At 41.0% G+C, this 25301-nt stretch overlaps 1 protein-coding gene across 3 annotated transcripts in view; it reads left to right on the top strand.

Moving 5' to 3' along the window:
• KHDRBS2 (KH RNA binding domain containing, signal transduction associated 2) overlaps positions 1–25301 on the top strand; it is a 641322-nt gene that overhangs the window by 593438 nt on the left and 22583 nt on the right. For all 3 annotated transcript variants that reach the window (XR_007355927.2, XR_007355928.2, XR_007355926.2), the window contains one exon: positions 17601–17705. The gene's annotated coding sequence lies outside the window, so the exon portion shown is untranslated. The remainder of the gene's footprint in view (positions 1–17600; positions 17706–25301) is intronic.

Here is a 25301-nt window from a genome sequence, read left to right as displayed (position 1 = left end):
TACTCCTAACTTAATCAAAGTACATTGCTATCATTAAGGACAAATAATGGAGACAACCTACAAGTATGAGCTTACTTGACTGTATCATAGCTGGCATGCTGTTCTGAATGTGTTAGCTGATGATAGATGGCTTATTTACTGGAGAACAGTGGCTACATTTATTACTCTGCTTTACATTTCGGGGATTACACATTGTGTCCCAACAGCAATCAGAGAGTCTGAAAGCAAAACAGCTGAGCTGTGCATTTTGGTTTTCTTAGCATTCTGGGATTTTCCCTTTATTTCTGTAGAGTAAACAGGCCAAACTGTAAAGACAAAACAGAGTTCACTGGATTCACTTACTATTCTGTGTTGGATGCCCAACCACTAATTCATTATATTTCTCCTTGGACTTTATAACAATTTTGTGCTGCCACCAATCAAATCTAGTTGAAAGGTCTGTCACATGCAGACCTGTCTCTATTGTGCTTCCCAAAGGAACATATTCCTTTGAATACCTACAGCAGCCAGAAAAGATAATCAAGGATATTCTCATTCAAATGAAGTGCTGATAAAATATAGACCTAGACAGAGTATGGTAATAGTGTTTTAAATGGACAGCTTATTGCTTATTCTGTACGACATTTTGAATATTATACATCTTTTTTATGTCTGTGTTAGATTGCATGATGTAAAGCTATAAACAAGCGAGAAGAATGCTCTATCAGAGTGTTTCTCAAACTGGGAGTCCTGACCCAAAAGGGGGTCACAAGGCTGTAATAGTGGGATCACAGCATTGCCACCCTTACTTCTGCGCTGCCTTCAGAGCTGGGCAGCTGGAGAGCAGCAGCTGCTGGCCAGGCACCCAAATCTGAAGGCAGCACCGCCGCTGCCCCCAGCAGCAGCCGGAAGTAAGGGTGGCCTGGTATGCAGGGATCATCACTTTTGGAGGGCAGGGGCGATCATCACAGCCTGAAATATTTTCAAAGGAGGGCCCATCAAAAAAAGTTTCAGAACCACTGCTCTATCAGCTTGGTTTCCATTTAGTAAAAGTTACCTTGTTGATGGAGGGTCAAATGCTGACATCTTTATTCGGTCACTGACTTCAGTGAAAGTTTTGCCTGAGTAACAAAGGGGTAAGGAGTTCAGAATTTATCCCAAAATATTATTTTGGACAAGACGGTGGCATTTTTACCTCAGGCCTGTGTCATGGGCAGTATGGAGCAGCACTGCCCCAGGAGGGGTACTGGGAGAGCTTGCACTGTTGCCTAGAGTTGCACGTGGGAAGTGTGCACTCAGAGCCATCTGTTAGGATGAGGCAGGTAAATCCCCTAGTGTGCCAACTCCACTCCACAGTTCAGTGTGTGTGTGGAGAGGGATAACAACTATGACTACAACTTGCCCTGATCATCCCTGTTGTCTTTCCGATGTTTTTAGTCACTGGCTGGGAAGCAATTCTTGTGCTCCCCGGTCAGAAACTGCTCTTGTGGGTAGTCTCTGAGAGTCTATGCAAGTAGATGAGTTGACTTAGATTCCTAGATTCCCAAGGTCAGAAAGGATCATTGTGACCATCAAGTCTGACCTTCTGAATAGCACAAGACATAGAAGTTCGCCATAGTAAGTATGTCTTATGTTCCCTGTCCCCAACTTGCCTCAGCTTTGCAAGAGATTGCTTTGCAAGATTTGTACCCCAGAGAAGTTATGCTGTTGTCCAGAAAAGAGAAATGACACTTATGTGATGCTTTTTCTTCTTACCTTGTAAAAAGCACATTCAGATACACAAGAAATATTAAATATGGGTGATATTTACCCAAGTGTGTAAGGCGTAGCTGAGTGGTAATGGCCCCAAAACCCAGCCTAGGGGTGTAGATAGGCAGACACCACTATTCTACCTGGACCAGAAGCTATGGAGGGGAGGTACCACAGCCATGATCCCCAGCTTGGCCATGGAAGTGAGGAATGGATTCTGTCCCCTTCCCAAACCCTACGTTTTCAGCCTTTGTCCAAGGACAGGTGAATTTTACTTGTTTATAAGAGTAACAGTGGAATTATTTAAAACTATATAAGGATTTAATTTACTGGTATAGAATTTGGGCTAATAAGATGAGACAGCATTTCTTCAGACCTTTCTCTTTAGTTAATAAAGTCATTGTCCAAATTATATTGGGACAAATATTTGAATCCAGATGTGGATGCCATCATTGTACACAACACAGTGAGCGATATTTCTGAACCCACCTGCCACCATGAAAGAGGTGAAGTGTTAGATTAAGAAAGCTTCTAAAAGATGTGTACGTAAGGGAGTTTGTCACCAGCTAGAATGTGAGCAAGACTGGTACAAAAACAACAATACAGCAACATTTCCTTCTTACAAAGCTCTTTTCATCCATAGATCTCAACGTCTTTTTCAAAGGAGGTAAGTATTCGAATCCTCATCTTAGAAATGGGTAATCTTAGGAGCAGAGAAATTAAATGACTGACCTAAGCCCACTGACCAGGTCAATGGCATGGAATAGAATGTAATTAACTGCATCGCAGCAGGTGGAGGTCAGGCAGAGAAGCTGTTTTAGAAAATGAAACACTGCATGAACTTTGAAATGCAATTGACTGTGGCAGCTAAGGCCTGTTCTACAAAGGGAGGTGTGCTGTACCCACACAGACCCCGTGGATTTCAGTGGAGCTAAGCGTATGCACAGGGATATACCCAGGCAGAGCAGCTTGTAACACTGGAGCTTAAATGTGCACCTTGAACTCTTACACATGGATATATAATTATAACCAAAAGGCTTTTACTGATATTTTTTTCTATTCTATTTTAATTAGGCTTTTATACTGCCAATCCCATGATATGTGTCTGATGCTTTATGACCCTAGAAGGCAAGAAATGGGAGTGCCACACCTTTGGAAAGGACAGGAGACTCCTGCTTTCCCAACACTACCCAGTGCTTATTTCCCAATGAGATCTGACCCTGGAAAGTTTCAAAATATGAGACTTCACAGATGTGACCATTTTAGATCTAGCAATGTTATTTTTAGGGGTACTTTTAAATGTATTAGTTATTTTTTCCTTCCTTCAGAGACCTGTAAAGTTGAATTTATGGTAACTGAGGCACCTTGCTTTACAACAGATAGTTTACAAAAAATAGTCCCAATACCTTTCAAATGAGTAAAAGTAGTTTTATGTAGTGTAGTGCCTGCATAAAAATTTCATTAGCACTTTTCTGAGGCGACCCACTGCTGGCTTTTCCCATTTTGAATATAGCTCCCATCCAAAACTCTTGCAGACAAAGTATATACTGCCATGCACTATCATATGTTCTCTTCTCTCACTCTTGCTGAAAATAAATCATAGGTCAATGACCACCCCCACCCGCACTTTCACCCAGGCAGCATGGAAGAGGAAGTCATCTGATCTGAATGCAGAGGAGACAAAACCAGACTGGGGGAGGGAAAGGAGCAGACTGAGACGAGGAATCTGGTGCAACCGGGACTTGAGTGAAGGGAGTGAAACTGCGACTGGAAGTTGGAAGGAAGAAACTGGGACTAGTCTGGCAAGGAGAGTGAGACAGGGAGCCATAGAGGGACACTGAGCTCGGATAAGGAGCTGGTGGGGGCTGCCTGAACAGAGAGACTGAGACTAGGAATTAATGGGAGGAAGGTGGGGAAAAGAGACAGACATGACAAGGAGCTGGGGTGCAGGGGAAGAAATGGGACTGTCTGGGATAAAGAGACTGAGACAAAGAGCCAGTGAGCAGGAGGAAGGGGCAGAGCACATGAGGAGCCGTGCATGTGACCTGGGACTGGCTGGACAAAGAAACTGGAGTTAAAGAGTTAGGGGAAAATGGGGACTGAAACTGGCTGGGCAAGGAGGATGGAGCTGGGATGAGAAGCCTGAAGAGTGGAGACTGGAACTGGGTCAGCAAGGAGAATCGCCTGGCAAAAAGGACCCAGGGTTGAGAAGACATAAGACTGGGCCTGAGATGCTTTGGAAGGGATGGGACCGAAAGGGTCAATCTCAAGGAAAACAGGTGGAAGAGTCTGTGCCCACTAGAGAACACTCTCCTCTAGATCATGGAGTGGAACCCAAGATTCTTGAGATTCGCCATTCTTCTGCTGTCAGCAAATATCTATGAAGCCAGACTGATAATGACTGGTGCACGTAGAGCTGACAACCTACTACTGTTATCAGTTACTCCATAACTCAAGTGGCAGAGGTCCATGTTATGGATCTAAAGGTTCCAACTCTGCTACTGACCCATACAGGTGTCAACGTTATACCAAGTGAAAGACTTTCTGTTTTTTTCAGTTGGCTTTTTTAAAAACCTAGAAAACTATACACATAAAAACTGTTTAAAAGTACATTATTAAGGTTGCAAAGTCAAAGACTCAAAAGTTAGTTGCAAAAGTTGGAATCTTCAGAAATGTTAGATGTTAAAATCAAAGTATCCACTGACTGGGAACTGTAATTTTTCAAAGACTTATAACTTGCTCAAATTTGGGCAGTTTTCCAGGGGATGGAAAAAGATGTAGTGAAGGAGGCAAAGGGTTGCAGGAAGAGAAAGGACTGTCTCCAGTTAAGGCAGTTGACTGCTACCCTGCCAAATTGGAGTCTATCCTTGCTTCTGCTACCGAGTTTCTGTGTGGTGTTAACCAAGTCACTTAAATCAGACTTTTCACAGGCAGTCACTAATAGTATGTTCCTCATTTTCTGGATGCTAACTTGAGATCCTGAGGTGCAGAAGTGCTGAGCATTCACAATGGCAACTGAAGTGAGCAGGAGCTGTATAAAGTGCTGTTCATATTATACAAAGTGCTATATAATGCTAAGTCGTCTGAAGAACAGTTGTTACAAATTGAGCACCCAAAATTAGTGGATATTTTGACCTCAATCTCTCTGTGCCTGAGCTCCCCATCTGCAAAATGGACTACCACCGCCCCCTCACTTCTGAGGAGGTTTCATAAAAATAAATTAATGAATGTTTGTGAAGCACTCAGATCCTCTCATGAGTGAGCTCCATAGAAAACACCATGAGGCCAATAATAATGGGACTAAATCGGGGGGCCCAGATAATCTTCATCCAAGAATATTAAAAGAATTGGCACAAGAAATTGCAAGCCCATTAGCAAGAATTTTTAATGAATCTGTAAACTCAGGGGTTGTACCGTATGATTGGAGAATTGCTAACATAGTTCCTATTTTTAAGAAAGGGAAAAAAAGTGATCCAAGTAATTATAGGCCTGTTAGTTTGACATCTGTAGTATGCAAGGTCTTGGAAAAAATTTTGAAGGAGAAGGTAGTTAAGGACATTGAAGTCAATGGTAAATGGGACAAATTACAACATGGTTTTACAAAAGGTAGATCGTGCCAAACCAACCTGATCTCCTTCTTTGAGAGAGTAACAGATTTTTTAGATAAAGGAAACGCAGTGGATCTAATTTACTTAGATTTTAGTAAGGCGTTTGATACTGTGCCACATGGGGAATTATTAGTTAAATTGGATAAGATGGGCATCAATAGGAAAATTGAAAGGTGGATAGGGAATTGGTTAAAGGGGAGACTACAACGGGTCCTACTGAAAGGTGAACTGTCAAGTTGGAGGGAGGTTACCAGTGGAGTTCCTCAAGGATCGGTTTTGGGACCAATCTTATTTAATCTTTTTATTACTGACCTGGGCACAAAAAGTGGGAATGTGCTAATAAAGTTTGCAGATGATACAAAGCTGGGAGGTATTGCTAATTTAGAGAAGGACAGGGATACCCTACAGGAGGATCTGGATGACCTTGTAAACTGGAGTAATAGGAATAGGATGAAATTTAATAGTGAGAAGTGTAAGGTCATGCATTTAGGGATTAATAACAAGAATTTTAGTTATAAGCTAGGGACGCATCAACTAGAAGTAACGGAGGAGGAAAAGGACTTTGGAGTATTGGTTGATCATAGGATGACTATGAGCTGCCAATGTGATATGGCTGTGAAAAAAGCTAATGTCATCTTGGGATGCATCAGGAGAGGTATTTCCAGTAGGGATAAGGAGGTTTTAGTACCATTATATAAGGCACTGGTGAGACCTCACCTGGAATACTGTGTGCAGTTCTGGTCTCCCATGTTTAAGAAGGATGAATTCAAACTGGAACAGGTACAGAGAAGGGCTACTAGGATGATCCGAGGAATGGAAAACTTGTCTTATGAAAGGAGACTCAGGGAGCTTGGCTTGTTTAGCCTAACTAAAAGAAGGTTGAGGGGAGATATGATTGCTCTCTATAAATATATCAGAGGGATAAATACCAGAGAGGGAGAGGAATTATTTAAACTCAGTACCAATGTGGACACAAGAACAAATGGATATAAACTGGCCACTAGGAAATTTAGATTAGAAATTAGACGAAGGTTTCTAACCATCAGAGGAGTGAAGTTTTGGAATAGCCTTCCGAGGGAAGTAGTGGGGACAAAAGATCTATCTTGCTTTAAGATTAAACTCGATAAGTTTATGGAGGAGATGGTATGATGGGATAACATGGTTTTGGTAATTAAATATTCATGGTAAATAGGCCCAATGGCCTGTGATGGGTTTTTAGATGGGGTAAGATCCAAGTTACCCGGGAAGGAATTTTCTGTAGTATCTGGCTGATGAATCTTGCCCATATGCTCAGGGTTTAGCTGATCGCCATATTTGGGGTCGGGAAGGAATTTTCCTCCAGGGCAGATTGGAAGGCCCTGGAGGTTTTTCGCCTTCCTCTGTAGCATGGGGCACGGGTCACTTGCTGGAGGATTCTCTGCTCCTTGAGGTCTTCAAACTACAATTTGGGGACTTCAATAGCACAGATATAGATGTGAGGTCTTTTTTAGGAGTGGTGGGTGAAATTCTGTGGCCTGCATTGTGCAGGAGGTCAGACTAGATGATCATAATGGTCCCTTCTGGCCTAAATATCTATGAATCTATGAATCTATGAATAATTATGTCTTCAGAGTGGGATTTGAATAGTATGCAGTAAATAAAGCCTACCACCACACATTGAACAATAAGGATAAAACAAAACACTGAATAACTACTGGGTAACCGAGACTTGTCCATCATGTGCACTGAATGAGGCAAGGGTCCTATGGAAAAAATAGCCTGGGATTAAAAAAATTACAGGTTAAAAAATTAAGGTTACATGCGCAACCTTAATTGTGGAATTTCCTAACTTGCGAGCGCTTGACTTTGCAATCTTCATAATGGTCTTGTAACTTAGTTTTGTGTGTGTGATATTTATATTTAGTTTGCCTAACACAATCCATTATAAAAGTTTTCCAACCATTTTTTAAGCAAATCTGTAACACCTCTCTGGTTTGCAGCAGAAACTTTCAGTTTTTCAGGGTGATTTCCTGGTGTCACAGATGTGTCTTTCACATTTTTCATGAACCTCTGTTCAGGTTTGGGCAAATTATGAGCTGTCAAAACTCACCATTACCATTAGTAGCTCACTGCTAAAATGCCTGAATATGTCATAAGTACTGTGCATGCCCTGCCCAGAAATCTTATTCTCTTCTGCCTCCCTCTTCACTACCCTCCCCCACCTCTGAACACCACCAATCGCACACACACACACACACACACACACATCAATACAAATTCCCTTTGACCTATGGAAAGGAGCACTAGGTTAGGATCCAGAAGACCATGAGTTTGCGTCTCACTACTTGTACTGATTGGTATAAATAAGAGTGAGCCCTTCACAGACCTTACTATTATGAAAGGAATCACATTATACTGAGAGGTTACACAAGTTGCGACTGCAACCCAATCTTTAACTCAACCACTTAACCATACTGTCTTCAGAGTAAATCTGCTAAATGTAAGTACTAAGCTGTCCTGTCTATAAACTGAGGATACTCATGGTTACGTAACTCACTGTTTCAGTGTGATGCATCCTGCTCAACTGGGCATTCCACCGAAGATAATAGCCTACTCCTCCTGCTAGCTATTACACTTAATCCTTTATCTCAAACAGTAGAGCTCTGTGTGCACTGTTAAAGGCCTAAAATCTTGCCTGATTGTGGATGGAGGGGAAGGTATTAAAGTATCACATAATAGACTGTACTGGTTTTTTTTAGCCTAAGAAATTGCATTAAAATACTGTGCTAAAAGAATATTACTGAGGTTGTAAAGTGAGACACCCGAAATCAGTAAATACGAAAATTAAAATTGTTTGTGTAATCCTAATTTTGCCCTCTCATACACATTCATTTTGATACAGTCTTTAATTACATGATCACTTACCATTTTGCCTCAGAACCACTGTATCATTCAGTGCACAGGATGGCTAGTGCACAGGGAATGAAACAGAGTTGTGTAGTAAATTAGGTTGTAGTCTGTGGTTCCCTACCTCATTTGTTACTGAATTTGGAAGGTGTGTAGAGGATAAATCAAGGAACTGCAGGAAGAAAAAGGATGGTCTTATGATTTATACAGTTGTATTCCCCCCAAAAAAGAACTGAATTCTAGCCCTGTCTCTATCATAAGCTTTGAAGTGATGCTGGATGAGTCATTTAAACCAAAATGTTCACGTGGGTCCACTAATTGTGTGGTCATTTGCTGCGCACCCAACTCAAAACACTTGTGGCCTGATTTTCAGAATTTTTGAGTGCTCGCTTCTGCAACTGAAGTGTGAGCTGTGAATGATCAGCACCTTTGGAAGTAAGGCAGTGTGGTCTGGAGGAATGAGCACAGGGTAGGGACGTGAAAAGTTTTAATCCTGGCTGTACCAATGACTCACTGTGTGGTCTTGGGCAAGTTATTTATCTTTCAGTTTCTGCAGTCAATGGAGATAATACTACTCACTGCTTATAGAAGTGTGGTGAAAATTAATTACATAGCATCTATGTAGTGTTTTGAATACACAAGGTGCTATTCAAAATGCTGGGTACTCAAAAACCAGGCCCCCATTGAGTTATATAACTTTGAGATATCCAAAATTAGGGGAGAATTTTTCAAATGTTGACTGTAATCTCGTAAGAAGGCCTTTGACAGCATACACAGAGACAGTCTTTGGAGAATTATGGCATACTATGGAATACCAGCAAAAATAATTAGAATCATCAAGGATCTGTATCATAATACCAAATGTGCAGTCAGAGATGATGACATTAGCCAATGTTTTGCAGTGACAATTGGAATAAGGCAAGGGTGTATTATGTTCCCACTGTTGTTTGCACAGACCATTGAGTATGTCATGAGGAAAGTAATCACAGAAGGCAATGGAGGAATTTATGGTTACATGATAAAGTATAATTGGATGACCTAATTTTTTGCTGATGACATCGTCCTGTTCTATATATCACCTAATAAAAGAAAAGACCCGCCTTTTGGCAGATACAACAAAAAGAAGCTGGTTTGTTCATCCACAAGGGGAAGAAAAAATATGTCTTTCACTGTCCCAAAAGTAACCATTAGAGTGGATGAAGAAACACAAGAAGTAATTCGTTTTACTTATCTAGGGAGGGAGATGTGTAATGGTAGTGACACCATGTTAGATGTCAAGCAACGAATACCAAAAGCAGCAAACAAATTTAAAATTGATAAGATTTAGAAAATTAACATGATTGTCACTGCCACAAAAATACAAATACAGATACAGACAAACAGACTACCACAGCCACCCGCGATACTAAATAAAAATACAGCATCACTTCTGTCCTTTATGGAGCAGAGTCATGAAAATCTACAGCAGAAATTGATAAGAAGATCAGTTTATTTCAAAGTAAATGCCTGCAGAAGATCTTCAGAGGTCACTAGAAAGAGATTGTTGCAGCCTGAGAAATTCTAAATAGAGCAACCCAATCTAGAGTATCAAATATGATAAGAAGATGACAAATGACATATTTAGGACACACATTAAGGATGCTACCAACATGCCATGCCAAGTGATAACATGGATACCATCTGCAAGGAGTAAAAAAGGGCACCCTAGATAAATATTATGTAGAACAATTGAGAAAGAAGCCGGATCCATTAATATGACACTTAGAAGCCTGAACAGACCATCACAAGACCAAAATAAATGACAGAAACTGTGCCCTATCCACCTGATGGTGCAAGAGGATAAAGAATTAAAGACAAAAAAACCAAAACTTCTTACTTCACCAGGGTATTGTGAAAATATATTTATTAACATTTGTGAGATCTCCTACTACAGCACTGTACCATAAAAAAAACACAGGAGGAGGTGAATAATTCCATATTCCAGAGGCGCTAACTCCATGGGTGCTTCTGAGCTGGAGCACCCAAGGAAAAATATTAGGTTTCCTAGCACCCACCAGCAGCCAAGTTCCCTCCCACCCCACAGCACCTCTCTCCCACCAGTTGTCCCGCCAATCAACTCTTCTTCCTCCCTCCAAGCGCCTCCTGCCTGCTGCAATCAGCTGTTCTGCAGTGTGCAGGAGGCCCTGGGAGGGAGCAGGAGGAGCAGGGATGGGGTGCATTCAGGGGACGGGGCAGAAAGAGGTGGAGAAGAGGCGGAGCAAGGGCAGGAAGAGGCAGGGCAGGGGTGGGAGCAGGGCCTGAAGCTGAGTACGGGTTGAGCACCCCTTGGGAAAATTGGAAGCTGGCGCCTGTGCCATAATCTGTATAGGGTTTGCTTGGAATACACTAAATAAGAGTTGGAGTCACACATTGAATGATGGGGACAAAGAGCAATACTGAACCTCCAACTCATTCAGGGAGTTGGATGAGTTGGATCTTGTGGAAAAAATAAGTGATCCTGTAACTAAACAATGTATCATAATGCATCCACAAAAGGGAACACACTCCAAGTTGTACTGGTAACCTTAAATCCAGTATTTCCTAACTTCCCGGTGTTTGACCTTTCAACTTGTAGATTTTTTCTATGTAATATGCATATCTAACATCATATGTGGTATAAAGATGTAGGTGCTAAGGTTTTCATATAATCATTGAAATGTAGGGCTAGACGGGACATTGAGACTTGAATTTGTAATCATTTAGGACCAAACCCTCTGAGGAAACAGGCTGTGCACTCAGGGAACTGTGCATGGAGCCAAAGAACAGCATTTTCAACTTCAACTAGCTAACATGGAGCAACCCTTCAGCTTCTGTTGCTGGACAAAGATGGAAGTAGCACAAATACCTTGTACATGGAGTTATTGCCCATACCCTCTCCACTCCCCTAGTCTAACCACAAATCTTTCCCTTGTGTCCATGCATAGAAAATTGACATGGTGCTCAGTTCCATGGGATATAGGAATGTGTAGAGTCCCTCTCCATGGGCTTTCTGTATGTTAGCCCTCATGTACAGTGTAAACCCTGCATTGCCACTGTGTTTCTGGGTTTGTTCTCTGCAATTGGGGGACAATGATCTGGCCTTTAGTTTTCTCAACATTTGGGCCAAATTCTACATTCAGAGTCAAGTGGCCTATACAAGGGCAGATTTTGGCCCTATGAAGTCATCTCCAATATGACATCCTGAAGAAAGTTATTTTTACATTCATTTACCTCTGCATTTCCTGGCTTTACCCAGGACTCAAAGCACAAAACAAGATGCTCTTCTCTTATTATCCCCACATAAACCAGGAGAAGGAAATAGAGTGGTTCCCTATATTTACGATAAGTGAAATACCTTTGATAACCACTTGCAAATGTTGACTGTTTGAAGGTAGCCATTATACCAGAAATCTCCTCAACTGTTTTTTGGAGGTGCCTGAGGTCCAGATAGCATGGAGAAGCCCTCACATCTATTCAGACTTATCACATCTCCAAAACTGGGAAAACTCAGAATGAGTTTTGCAAAATTCCTTCTTCCAGTAGAGGCAGAAAATCTGGAAGTCTTTTGAGCAATTTACCCATATTGTAACAAATTATGTTACTATTACAAACAAACTCTTAATAATATGGAGTTCTACAATATTATATTTTCAACATATACACCAACTTGCTTTTCTAAGAAAGCTAAATATTATTATTCCCATTTTACAGATGGGAAATTGAGAAAGAAAGGTAAAGTTATTTGCCCCAAATCATACAAGAGGTCATTGATGGAGCTGGGAATAGAATCCAGATCTGCTCACTCCCAGTCCAGTGTCCTATCTATTATGCTTCTTAAACGATCTAACAATAAAGTTATTGTAGCTTTAAGGGAATTAGCCCGCTCCTGTTGGGTATTGAGCATTTGGATTTCTTTTAGCATGATAGACCTGTGGAAGCTTTTAAATAGGAAAACAAAATAGTTTTTACAATTTAATGGACAAAAAGACCAGTACAGAAAATACATTTTAAGAAATTCTTAATAAATTTGAGAGAAAATATTTTTGCCTTTGTTACATGGCAGTAAGGGTAAGGTCATTTGTACAGTGCACCACATTGGAGCTGTTATGTGGTAAGATCCCAGGATTTATGGAAAGATTCCTCAGTGGCTGTCAGACTGCTTATAAAGATGCACTCTCTCTATAAAGGTTAAAAATTGAATAGGGCGAGCATGCACATTCAGGATTTGTTGGGGCCCTATACGTGGGGAATTCTATGTAAAGACTGATGTGAAGATATTGTTCTGATTGTTTTAAATCTATCTATCTGCCTGCTTCCATGGCCACCATCATCTTATATGTGACAGCAGAAGCCACATACCAGTAGATTTAGAGAAATCAAGAAAGTTCATTTCATCTGTAATTAAAAATGTTAATGAAATATTTTAGGTAATTTATATATCTTAGATACTTAGATACTTAACTGGCCCCCACAATCATAGCATCTGAGTGCCTCACAATCTTTAATAGATTTATCCTCACGACACCTCTGTGAGGTAGGGAAATATAATTACCTGGGAGAGGAATTTCAAAAATAGGTGCCTGAAGTTAGGCTCTCAGGTTCATATTAAGGCACCTAAATAAGTGGTCAGATTTTCAAAAGTGCTGGGGTCCCAGCTGAAGTCAGTAGAAGCTGCTCATTGCTGAGCACTTTTGAAAATCAACAGTCACTTATTTGGATGCCTATATATATATATCTAACTTCAGACACCATATTTTGGATACACTCTACACAATTTCTTCCTGATGAAATATATTTCAGAATTGTATCAGAGGAAAGGGGAGACAAACAGCAATATCATTGTGTTATATAAACACACATGTGAGCATGGAAAACTTTTATAGTTCCAGTATAATTTCTGAGTGGTATACATGAAGCTCGTAGATGATAAATTCTTCAGGCTAGTGACTGCATCTTCCTATTTATTTGTACAGCACCTAACACATGTAATGGTCCCAGTCACGGTCAAGTTACCTGATAGTAATTTCTACCTTTTCATTTGTTTATCTATAGTTTTCAAAGTAGAGACAGGCAGTGAGCCTTAAAAACTGCCAACTGTTTTAGGTAAGTAGGCACTAGAATGTGCATGTATAATCTGTCCTTTGTATGGGGTGGAGTGCAGCATCTGTCAAAAAGCCACAATTTCATCCCTATGCCCACTTTGCTCCTGAATGGCTGGTAATTTGTCCTCTACATTGCCTGTGACTGATGGTGAGTATACTGGGACATGGAGCCAGGTTCTGCCAACTACACACCCCTCTATGTCCAATCTTTAACAACTGGCTCCAGGAGTGGAGCGCAAGGCATACAACACCTGATTACTCCAACATGCCTTGACCCAAGGTCTGGGGTGAACACAAGAGCCTCCATTTCAGTTCTTAAGTCCCCCACCTGCTCCTCCTGCACAGCAGCATACGCTGGAGAATGACCTGGGCCCTAAATAAGTATCTGCAGTTAATTAACCTCAGTATTTGCAATAATCATAGTAGTCCCTCCAGTAAAAGTAAGGCACTTGTCTCTTTGCAAACTAGAATCCTATAATTCTGACCTAGTAAAGAACTCTAAATATGTATATGCTTTAGATTTTATCAGGTAGATTATTTTTAATGTCACTAGTTTCCAGCAACATAATTTGAAACACTATTAACTGAAAATTTTAGTCACAAAGGGCGCAATGACCCAGGTGCTGAACACTGAACTTTCTTGATTTCTCTGAATCTACTGGTATTTGCTTCTGCTGTCACGTATAAGATGATGGTGGCCATGGAAGCAGACAGATAGATAGATGTAAAACAATGAGAGCAATATCTTCACATCAGTCTTTACACAGAATTCCCCATGTATAGGGCCCTACCAAATTCACCTCCATTTTGGTCAATTTCACTGCCAGGATTTTTTTTTAAATTAGTCAATTTCATGTTTTCAGCTGTTTACATCTGAAATTTCATGGTGTTGTAACTATGGGGGTCCCAACACAAAAAAGGGTCAGAATGAGAGGTTGTGAGGCTATTGTTGGGGGGGGGGGAAGGTTGTGGGATTGCCACCCTTACTTCTGCCCTGCTGCTGGCAGAGGTGCTGCCTCCAGAGCTGGGAAGCTGGAGAGGAAGGCCTCTAATGGGGCACCAGGCTCTAAAGCCAGTGCCACCATCAGCAGCAGTGCACAAGTGAGGGTTATAAGGTACGGGGAGTGGGTTACCATACGTCTGGTTTTCCCTGTAGTCTTCTGCCTGAGTGGGTGGGCTGACAGCTGGAGCTGCAGCTTCCCCCTGTGGGGAGTAAACAGCTGGAGTCGCAGAGCTTCCTGCATCTGGGGGAGATCCCGGAGGTGGGTCTGATCCAACCCAGGAGCAGCACCTGCAGGGGAAGACAGAGTCTCATCCCTCCCCATCCCCATCCATGATTAGCAGCTGGAACCCTGTGCAGGGTAGGAGCCTGTGGCAGGGCACCAGATTTCACAGTCCATGACATGTTTTTCACAGCCGTGAATTTGGTAGGGCCCTACCCATATATCTCAGTGTGGGGTTCTGTATGCAGCTCAGTAACATCCTGTAGATTTGGATGGGCAGACACTCCTGCTTATAAAAGGGGTTTAGAGTATTAATGTCAGTGTAGCAAGGATCATATTTGGCCTTTGGACTGTGCACTCAACTCTCATTCAGGTCAGAGTCCTGAATGTGCATGTTCGCCCTATGTGATTTTTAGCCTTTATAGAGAGAGTGCATCACTTTTATAAGCAGGCTAACACCACCCAAAATTTATTTCTGATTAAGTGCAATTCCTCTCAACTGTCTCTAAACTGACCAATCAGAGAAAATTGTGGCCCAAAGACATGAAATGCTTTTTACCACTGAAGCCTGCAATGCAGATCAATGGAGGCTATAATTTTATATAAGAGGACACAAAACTGAGAGGATGTCAAAAGATAAAAGTGCATCGGGCTTCCCAGAGTATTTGAATTTGCTCTTGCGAAGTAAGATGGTATTGAAATAGTAATGCAGTGTTTCTTGCAGTCCACTGTGGTGGCTGAACTTTTACAGGGCAAGTTGTTGAAAGAATCAGTCACAAAGTCTACACGATACAATTTAATACAGGGGCTTTCCCTTTAAGAACTTGGCTACTAAGCTTACCACTGACTTTCTTGCTAGCAATGAGGTCAACTCACCTGTCAAGGTCACAACATTGTACCCTTAAATGGATCTATTGCTTACTGCTTAGTCCTCACACCAGAGCAGAGGTGAACCAGAATATGACTACATATATAGTTACACACAACAACTGTGCAAGTAAAATACAAGCAACATTGTTAAAGTATATCACTATTGTTTTTTAAACGTGTCAAACAATAATACATGAGAAATAAAAACAAGTCTGCCACCCTCCTAAAATGTTTCTTAATGTGCAGTAACACCATGAAAGTGACCTTTATTTATTACAAATAGTAAAACTGTAGTGTTAAACTAATCAGATTCAAATCAGATCAACTGCATAATTTTTGGTGAAGTGGTGTTTATGAAACGGAAAATGAACTCCAAACTGGAAGGCTCGTTGCGGCTTAATCAAAAGCAGTGAGCTTTAAACATCAGCCAGTCAGGTGATAAGTTTGTCATTTCTCGGCTGCATTCCTGGTGGGAAGTTGTCAAGAAGGCTTGACAACCTTTAAACTTGCATTTTCCCTGTTTATGAACCTCATGTTGCTCTACTAAAACTGCTGGGAGGTTGGGAAGGGAGCCACAATAACAGCAGTTCTATTAAAATATATTTGCAGCAGTGGATGTTGAGCAAAGTTTATGGTGTGAAAATATGTGTGATTTCTGAAAATAAATTTTCACCACCCCTCAAGTCTGTTCTTTCTTGTCTAATTGTGTCCAGCTACTATGGGGGACTGAGAAATATTAATGATTAATTACCTAGGTGTCAGAGAAGTAACACTTGTAATACATCATTAGAAGCCAGAGATCAGGGAGCCTGAATTAAAATGGGAAGCGCTGGATGAATATATTACTGCTCTATACAATTAACAGCACAAACCAGAAATCATTTACTTTCATAATTTAGAACAATGGCAGCTCTCCAGTGAAAACATATTTACGGTAATTTTACACTGCTCTCTACAGGCTTTTTACAAAAGGGAGAGAGATGAATTAATATGCACCAAAGCAGCAGGAGAGAAACCCATTATTGAACTGTTCTTTTCTTTTTAATCAATCCAGTTTCTTGTACAAAGGAGGCAGAGTTCTGAATAGGTGGAGAGCATCCAGATTATAGAGGGCAAATCAGCTTTAGAGGATTATCCTCTGCAATGGGATGAACTGAGGCTGACCTTTATCTGACCAGGTCTTCTCCATTTTAGCCCAGGTCAGATCAGCAATTTCAAGCTAACCAAATTGAAGTTACACGGACCTTCTGTCTCTACAATTCTGATTTCCTTTCCCTCTCACAATTAATCCTGCTGTCCTTGAAAAGATGTCTAAAACTGATAAATGTCTCCCATTTCACATCAGCAAGTGTGGGATTGTATAGAAATTTGTAGTAATTTTTAATATTGGTTGGGATCCCATTAAGCTTCAGAGGGTCTTAAATTGCTTCTTGGAGTTTATTTGTCAGATAACTCAGGGTATAAAAGTAGCACCATAAACATTAATTGAACAGCCATTAAGCAGGATGACTGTTTGTTTTTGGTTGATAGAGGACATAAAGCTTCACATCCTGTGGTGGAAACAATTAGACCCGATGATGAACATGTTATCAAATATACTATTACTAGATTTAACGTCACCAAATAGCAACCAGCTGTAGTCAAAAGCATATGCAAGTGTTAGAAAGTCATATTTTTACAGTCATGTCATAGCCTGTTATAAATTTTGTAGAGTTCCTCATGCTTTATGCTAATGGCAAAGACTAATGGTAGTCATTATCTCCATTCATTCTCATAAAAAACTTCCTCAAGAGAGGCTGATCATAACTAGAATGCTGTTTAAAATTAAACTGTTTTTCTAAAACACAGAATATAAAAACCACTTAAATACAAGAGGTTGGCTGGCTAATTTATTTTGTTTTGAGTAGGTTTGACAACTACAGCTGTTGTTAACTTTGCCATACATTGAATTAATAGCCTTTTCAGCAATGTCTTTGGCATGCCGTGTTTCAAAAGGCTCTATGCGGGGGAGAGGGGAGGTGGCAGGTAGGTAAACTTCATAAAAGGAAACCAATGGCTGGAATAAATCTGACACTGTCCCTTTGGAGGCTTAATATTTTTTAACAAGGACACTGAATTTCCTCATCCATTTCTTATTTCAGTTATGAATTCTGCTTACTTGACAGGTACAGAGTACTTCATTATGTGCACGAAAAGAAATGCTTAAACAGATGAAGCAGCTATTTGCATCTGATAGGAGCTAAGTGGGACATTAAATTAATGCCAAACAAGTGAGTGCTCATTTTAGTTTTGTTATAAATGGTTGCAGTATAGCAATAACGTGTTGACTCTCATGTGCTGACAACTTCTATATTTCTACTAAACTTGCCTTATATTTAGTGATGGGACAAATTCCCACTCTGCATGATAAAATTAGCAGCAGATACATTAATAATTGAGGAAGCCACTCCTAAGAAATGCTGTAGTCCACCAGGAATATTAGTGACTGACTGGTTTTAAAAGAGCTGTTCCTTGTATAACACGACTGCTTACAATATGCCTTAGGTCTGCAGTTTATATGGGGTGAGATCATTCCTTCCCCTTCGTTTTCTTCAGAGGGGATTACAACAGTGGAAGACCCACAAAAATGGCCCAGTTTTTGTAAAAAGAGTGTTGAGACAATGTGGTGTCATCCCTATCCCCAGTCCTTTGAGCAAAGGGGAATCCCTATGTATGATCTACTTGGTTCTATGCTGTGGGAGTGGGAGGGTTGAGGGGGGTGCAAAAGGAAAGCCACTATCCTCAGAATAAGTGAAGGACATACAGAGTTCCTGAGCCAGCCTTGCTGTCATGATGAATGCATTGGTGAATACACATAGAATTACGAAATCATAGAAGATTGGGGTTGGAAGAGACCTCAGGAGGTCATCTAGTCCGTCCAACCCCCTGCTCAAAGCAGGACCAGCACCAACTAAATCATCCCAGCCAAGGCTTTATCAAGCCAAGCCTTAAAAACCTCTAAGGATGGAGATTCCACCACATCCATCCTTAGAGGAGATTTATCCATGTATCTTAGAACATCCATTGGTTAGGAAAGCCCTAGGCACTACCTGCCACACAGGGAACACCTGAATGTCCAACAAGATGATTGCAGGAAACTCCACCCTCCGAGTTTCTTCTGCAAAGATCATGGTTTGACCCTTGGTATATAAATAATGGGCATTAAACATATGGTTTTTACTGTTGATCCATTCTTACCAACTTCTTACTCGTACATTACATTTGATGGGACTTCCAGTGGACTAAAGTACTACTCAGTGAGCCAGATTCCCTACTGATATAAATTGGCACTATAGCATTAATGTCAATGGAACAGCACCAATTTCAATGAGCAGAGAATTCAGTCCAGACTGAGTTAGGGCAGCAGAAACAGGCACTATATTATTAGACTGACTGCACATGTATGTCACCTCTGCTAAATATTCATGCAGACTATAGACAATGATTTGGCATTGCACAAATGGACTCGATCTATGTTGTTGTTTTGTAAACAATTGGCAACTTATTTTTAAATAAGTTGCTAAATTCCAGAGAATTTTAGCATGAAAACCTTTCTCAAGGTATTCTCCCACACGTCGTATGCGATTTGTCATCAGCGAAAAAAGCAGATAGTTCCAATGTGAGTTTTTGAATATATTAATGTCATCTTGTAACATTGGGAATAAGTTGTGATAAGATTTGATAAAGTGGCACTGTCTTTAAGACAATACACAGCACGGTAAATGTAATTAAATGTAATTTCTTCCTTTTATGTATGTTACTGTTGTTATTCATCAATATTATACTATACTTATATAGTAGCTCTATGTACAGTTTGGTATTAATCTTACTCTGTTTAAAATATTTGATTTGAAATCTTTTTAGTATAAGAAACACTTGAACAGTTTTTGTTGTCACTCGAAGTAGGAGATAAGTCTCAGAGATTCATATTCATATAATGAAGTAATGTCTTTATCTATTAGACATCCTCGAAACATCCTGAAAGTGACTCAGCTGAGGAAATAACAGTAATTTTTTTCTTTGTGGTATCAGAACATGCAGATGTTAGAGATCAGTGAATATCAGGTGAAGGACTAAACGTACGAAAATATATTTCATGTACAAGTATTTCAAAATAACTTGTGCAGTAAAACCTAACATTATGCTGCATTAATTAAAACATGGAGAGTAAACTGATTTTATTATTATTAATCTTCAGTGAATGGATACAATATTTCACGAGTGTATTTTCCACTCCCTGGACACCACCCTATACCTTCCCTAAATGTTAATGGTAATGATGCAAGACAAATTTATGCCCCTATAATTATCTTACTTTTTAATGAATTGATTAGATAAATGAATAAGATTGTGCACTGCTGGATGATTTCTCTGTTAACCACAGAGGTAAATATTTCTAAATATACACATGAGAAAGTGGGAGGGGGAAACTATAAAATAGTCACATGCCATTTAACAAAGCTTTATGCCTCACATCGCAATACAGTGGACCTAATCTGATTCACAAAGGAAATTACTCCCCCATTTTTTCTCAATTGCTCCCCATTCACTGTATTATTCCAGTGGAATTTACATTCTGGAGTCTGTTCTGGTTATACAGTGAATATGATACAGAGTGGTAACATCTACATCTTTTGTAAATGTGTGCCAGGCACTTTAGAGGCATCATCTTGAGTATTGTTTGTCCTCTATGTCTGAAATAATCATCAGATTTGTTATCTCCAGGCAGCTATCACTCCTGCAGAAGCAAACACAGATGTTTATAAGCCTTCTAGTGAATGAACAGTAGCATTTATCCAAGCTTTGTAGGTCACTGGATATTGAAAGCAATAAAACAAACAAACGAAAACCCTTCTCTTGCTATCATAATAATTAAGGATAAATAATCCGTATTTGTATATTCAAGGACTTCCTAATATACAAAACTACTAAGATATACAATTATTTCTCCCACGTGGTGGTTTATAAAGCGGCAATATGTTCTATTTAAGTACAATTCTACTGTGAAAAGTGACTCTAAAAAAGGCATCAGGTTTATTATCTCTCAGTGTCTCCAATTCAGATTTAATCCATTTAGCAATGAAAAGCTGGTTTTCTAATTGCCAGCTCTGTAACATCTACCTGAAATCTGAATATTAAACTGTGTTCTTTGTGGCTTATGTCTCAACACCACTGCTGATGCTTCTGCAGGCCAGCAAATCCTTTCCCTTACACTTGTGCAATCCCATCTCCTTCATATTTTGCCCTCAGTTACACCTATGCCCTTGATTACACCTCTTCAGTAAATTGTACTGGTCCTCTGATGGCAGAATTTGGATGTGCAACTAGTGTGGAGTTAAAACAACGAGGAGTCCTTGTGACACTTTAGAGACTAACATATTTATTTGGGCATAAGCTTTCGTGGGCTAGAACCTACTTCATCTGATGCATCTGATGAAGTGGGTTCTAGCCCATGAAAGCTTACGCCCAACTAAATCTGTTAGTCTCAAGGACTCCTCATTGTTTTTGCTGATACAGACTAACACAGCTACCACTCTGAAACCTGTCACCTAGTATGGAGTTGACACTTCTGTTGATGATCTATGTATCTCAGTGTATTAGGGTTTTACACAGTACCCCAAGGAATGGATTATGGCTTACTCCTCTGCACAGGCACGTAGTCTAGTACTTGGTCTGAACTACAAAGTTAGGTCAGTTTACCTACATCACTCAGGGCTCTGAAAAAATTCATGTCCTGTGTGAAGTAATTAAGCTGACTTAAGCCCCACTGTATACACCGATAGGTCAATGAAAGAATTCTTCTCTCTACCTAGCTACTGCCTCTTGGAAAGGTGGATTTACTAGAGTGACAGAAGAACCCTTTCTGTTTCTGTAGTGAGTGTCTAGAGCTTGACAGCAGTACAGCTGCTGAGGAGCAGCTGTGCCGTAGTGTTTCTAGCGTAGATATACCCTGAAAGGGAGAAAGAGAACCAACTTCTTGCACCTCTACCAGTTTAGCTAGACCTTGTTGTATATGAGCATGGAGGGGTTACTGGGTGCTGCACTCCTGCTTGTTCCTCCTATGGAGCAAGTGGACAGATTAAGTAAGAGAATGGCCAGAAGCACTGAACCATAGTAGGATGGTGGAGAATAGTAATTTGCTGCTGTTATAAGCCAGCAGCAAAATACTACCCACGGAACAAGGGAGGAATCACGATTCTTTCCCTAGGCTGCTACTGGGATGACAGCTACTCCCCACCCCTTACTATGAGTTGTGTCTTTGACCTGGTCTACACTTAGGTCAATCTAGTTATGTCACTCAGGGTGTAAGAAGTTCACACCCCTGAGAGACACAGCTACACTAACCTAAGCTCTGGTATAGTCACCACTAGGTCAACAGATGAATTCTTATGTTTACCTAGCTACTGCCTCAGGATGGGGTGGATTACCAACAGCAACGAAAAACCCCTTCCCTGATTGTAGAATGTGTAAACTACAGTGGTACAGCAGCATAACTGCAATGCGGCAGCTGTGCTGCTCTAGCACTTGTAGTGTAGACATATTCTAAGAGGTGGAACCTAGCCCATAGCATCCAATCCTGAAGCACTTACATGAGAGGAAAGTGATCAGGAACAGTCAGCATGGATTCACCAAGGGAAGGTCATGCCTGACTAATCTAATTGCCTTCTATGATGAGATTACTGGTTCTGTGGATGAAGGGAAAGCAGTGGATGTATTGTTTCTTGACTTTAGCAAAGCTTTTGACATGGTCTCCCACAGTATTCTTGTCAGCAAGTTAAAGAAGTATGGGCTAGATGAATGCACTATAAGGTGGGTAGAAAGTTGGCTAGATTGTCGGGCTCAATGGGTAGTGATCAATGGCTCCATGTCTAGTTGGCAGCCGGTGTCAAGTGGAGTGCCCCAGGGGTCGGTCCTGGGGCCGGTTTTGTTCAATATCTTCCTTAATGATCTGGAGGACGGTGTGGATTGCACTCTCAGCAAATTTGCGGATGATACTAAACTGGGAGGAGTGGTAGATACGCTGGAGAGCAGTGATAGGATACAGAGGGACCTAGACAAATTGGAGGATTGGGCCAAAAGAAATCTGATGAGGTATAAGGATAAGTGCAGGGTCCTGCACTTAGGACGGAAGAACCCAATGCACAGCTACAGACTAGGGACTGAATGGCTAGGCAGCAGTTCTGCGGAAAAGGACCTAGGGGTTACAGTGGACGAGAAGCTGGATATGAGTCAGCAGTGTGCCCTTGTCACCAAGAAGGCCAATGGCATTGTGGGCTGTATAAGTAGGGGCATTGCCAGCAGATTGAGGGACCTGTTCGTTCCCCTCTATTTGACATTGGTGAGGCCCCATCTGGAGTACTGTGTCCAGTTTTGGACCCCACACTACAAGAAGGATGTGGATAAATTGGAAAGAGTCCAGCAAAGGGCAACAAAAATGATTAGGGGTCTGGAACACATGACTTATGAGGAGAGGTTGAGGGAACTGGGATTGTTTAGTCTGCAGAAGAGAAGAATGAGGGGGGATTTGATAGCTGCTTTCAACGACCTGAGAGGTGGTTCCAGAGAGGATGGTTCTAGACTATTCTCAGTGGTAGAAGATGACAGGACAAGGAGTAATGGTCTCAAGTTGCAGTGGGGGAGGTTTAGGTTGGATATTAGGAAAAACTTTTTCACTAGGAGGGTGGTGAAACACTGGAATGTGTTGCCTAAGGAGGTGGTGGAATCTCCTTCCTTAGAAGTTTTTAAGGTCAGGCTTGACAAAGCCCTGGCTGGGATGATTTAATTGGGGATTGGTCCTGCTTTTGAGCAGGGGGTTGGACTAGATGACCTTCTGGGGTCCCTTCCAACCCTGATATTTTATGATTCTATGATTCTATGATTCTAAGTGCATACATCTGCATAGTGAGGTCTACAATGGTCTTCCAGGCATATTCTGCCCTTTGCTTTTCCCCAAGTCAGCCAAAATAGAATCCAACTCGCTGTCTCTTGGCTGTGATGGCTGAGTAGTGCTATGAGGAACACAAAGCAATACAACTAAGGGAGAGTGAGTTTGATTCAATTCTGATTCACTTGAGGAAGAGCAAAGGGCAGAAGGCTCCCCACAATCCACTATAGACCTCACTAATATTTAAAGAATCAAATATGATGGTGAATACACAGAGGGAATAGAACTTTTGAGTGAGATGGTGAATTTTTATATAACCCCTTTTCTAAATATAGCTGCAATTTAAGTGTTTCAGCAGGGGAATCTTACAGTAAAAAAAAAAATCACCATTACATCCAAAAGGGCTTTCCTTAGATTAAAAGAGCCTTCATGGCTCGTGGTCTGCAGAAACTCCATGTAGTTTCCACAGCTACACAGCTGAAGGGCCTACATCATGTTATTAATGGATACTACTTGCAAAAGCATGACACCAATACTAACTCCTCCAGCCCAGCTGCCAGTTGAGACTAACATCAGGAGACATGCTGAGCATGATCTCCGCATCCCCTCATTCTTACATAATATTATTTATTATTATTTCCTGTTGAACTGACCATTTCATATAGAATATAAATCATAAGAACATAAGAACAGCCATACTGGGTAAGGCCAAAGGTATCCTGTCTTCCAACAGTGGTCAATGCTAGGTGCACCAGAGGAAATGAACATCAAGTGAGCCATTCCCTGTCTCCCATTTCTAGCTTCTGGCAAACAGAGGCTAGCGACACCATCATTTCCCATCCTGGCTAATAGTCATTGATGGACCTATCCTCCATTGTCCATGCTATCTCATATGAAATAGGCAATACAGTACAGATATATTATACACTTGATGGCCACATGAAGGTTCTGTTGTATACCAGCCTCAGGGAATACTATGGGGGGTGGATTCTTCTCTATTGTTATCTGTGTAATTTGAAAAGGCCTCAAAGGCCAAAGAACTTATCTCTGTCTTACAGCTCAGAAACAACAGAATCCATCGAGGATATGCAGAAGGGCTATGCAGCCATGATTTCTATCCACACCCTCTCTCTTCAAATATTAGTAACCAGGTTAGGAAGAGGGGACACTCTGTTTCATGGGGTTCCCTATCATAATCCTTCAATGAGAGGTTTCAGAGTAACAGCCGTGTTAGTCTGTATTCGCAAAAAGAAAAGGAGTACTTGTGGCACCTTAAAGACTAACCAATTTATTTGAGCAAAGTGAGCTGTAGCTCACGAAAGCTTACGCTCAAATAAATTGGTTAGTCTCTAAGGTGCCACAAGTACTCCTTTTCTTCAATGAGAGAGATCTCAAACCAACTAAGGAAGTCTCAATGTCAGCAGACACAGCTGCACTAGAATGCCAAGGCGAGGCAAAGCTTTCCCTTTCACATATACCCTCCAATCCTGATTACTATGAAATTAGAGAGCCAACATCCTCCTCACTGTACAGGAGAGTTATATCTCTCTCTAAATGACCTTTGGCCTTAGTCTCTACTGCCCCAGATAGAAGCAGAGGACAGGACCCTGAGAAGAGCATTGTGATGTATAAGGGGCATTAAAATGTGAGCTGTCCTCTCTCTCCAGGATGTTGTGCAAATCCCTGCTGTGGAGCTTTTGCTTTCCCTCTTTGACCTTGTAGTGGTGGTTGGCTGCTCTCCTGGATAGGCTGGGCTCCTGCATAGGCTGTCTGTGCAGCCTGGAGGACTGCTGGTACTTTCAGGGAGATACAGCCCTATATGTCTAATGTTTAGAATCATAGAATCATAAAATATCAGGGTTGGAAAGGACGTCAGGAGGTCATCTAGTCCAATGCCCTGCTCAAAGTAGGACCAATCCCCAACTAAATCATCCTAGCCAGG

Source organism: Caretta caretta, chromosome 3 (genome assembly GCF_965140235.1).
Source record: "Caretta caretta isolate rCarCar2 chromosome 3, rCarCar1.hap1, whole genome shotgun sequence".
Lineage (NCBI taxonomy): Eukaryota > Metazoa > Chordata > Testudines > Cheloniidae > Caretta > Caretta caretta.
The sequence above is the reverse complement of the archived record's forward strand: the minus strand, read 5'-3'. Positions and strand labels throughout refer to the sequence as shown.